This window comes from Hippocampus comes, unplaced genomic scaffold, assembly GCF_001891065.2.
Source record: "Hippocampus comes isolate QL1 unplaced genomic scaffold, H_comes_QL1_v1.1 scaffold317, whole genome shotgun sequence".
NCBI lineage: Eukaryota > Metazoa > Chordata > Actinopteri > Syngnathiformes > Syngnathidae > Hippocampus > Hippocampus comes.
This window is the reverse complement of record NW_017805531.1, coordinates 1,690,094-1,691,765: the sequence shown is the minus strand read 5'-3', so window position 1 is coordinate 1,691,765 and position 1,672 is coordinate 1,690,094.

The window sequence follows — 1,672 nt, the reverse complement described above, 5'->3', positions numbered from 1 at the left end:
GAGACGGCTGCTGCGGTGTCTCGACACGCGCTGACTTTGTTATGAAAGGTGATGGATGAACTTGTCATTGAAACAAACACCACCACCCGCCGCTATGTCCTTGCCAACGCCCCCCCCCCACCCCCACCGCGCCAGACGCAAGCAAAAACAAGCGTCGGAATGAAACTCGACGTTGTACAGTAGGCTCAGCTTGCAGATCAATTAGCACCCCCACCCCAAGCCCCCCACACTTCCTTGTCGATGGTGCATTCAGGGGAGCTGTCCTTTCAGCACCGCTCCAATGCATTCCTGTTGCTGCTTTGGTATTCCCGCACCTCCTCCCACACTTTTGTTTTTCCCCAACAGACCAACAAAACTTTCAAGTCTCCTTCTTATTTAAAGGAGACCAGATTGTATGTAAAAAAACATTTATCCGAGGATGGTGCAATTTTTTCTGTAGTGGAACGCCACTTGTTTTTTGGGCCGCGGGTTTTCTTTCTGGCTTTAGCCCCCCCAGTGGTTAAAGTGGCAGGTTCATGTAGCTGCACCTGCACATATCTTTGACGAAAATATAAATGCAACACTTGTTGAGGCAGTTGTTTTTTTTTTTTTTTTTTATGCGCTCAACCGAAAGATGTAAGACTTATTCTATGAACGCAAAAAAAGGCCGATCGCTCTCAAAAATTGTTCACAAAGCTGTTTAAATTTAGTGAGCACTTCTCTTTTAATCCGGTCACCTGACATGTGTGGCATATCAAGATGCTAATTAGATGCGCAGTTGGACGATTTTGGCAAAAAAGAAGCGCTTGCTCACAGATTTAGACCGATCTGTGAGACCATTTGAGAGAACCGGGCCTTTTGTATGCGCAGAAAAAGTCTCGGATGTTTCAGTTCGGCTCCTGAAAAATGGAAGTAAAAACGAAATATTGCATTGGCATATTTATGATTTATAATTATTTGCATTTGATTATGGAACAAACGCGAACCAAATTGTGGAGATTGAAGTCAATATCTAAAATAATACGCAGAACGGATATTCATTCGTTACAGTGGTACCTCGAGTTACAAGTGCACCGGTTTACAAATGTTTCACGTTACAAAGCCATCGCTTGGTCTATTTATTTATTTAATTTTTGCCCCTGAGTTGCGAGCAAGTTCACACAGGTGTGGGGGGGGAAAAAAATGGAAATACTGAATACAATTGAATGCAAGGAGACCTTTCAGTGTCTGCCTGTGAGGTGAGGTCATGCACACTCACATGAAGTGGCAGTTCTCATCTGCCAAATGCAACTGCCCCCCCCCCCACCCCAACGTCTCGCTTTGTCTCACAACAAAGTGATGAGATGATATCAGCGTAAGCGAGGAACAAGGTCTATTTTCATATCCTCGCACCAAGACAAAAGATTATCTGAGGTCATCATTTTTGTTTTTGTTTTTTGTTTTTTTTTTTCAAATGGACTGTTAATGCCTCCGCATGTGGGCAAGGAGAGCCACTTCAAGGAACTGGGCAGTCAAACACAGAAATGCAAAATGAGCTCCCAAGGACTGGATACCTGACGTCAGCTCACAAGGCCCCGCCCCTTAAAAGCACACTTCCAACAATACTACAGTACTTCGTGTAAATGACACTTTACGTTCTCTTGTGTTGTTTTATACATTACAGCACCCTTTTTGCATCAATGGCATTTTCATT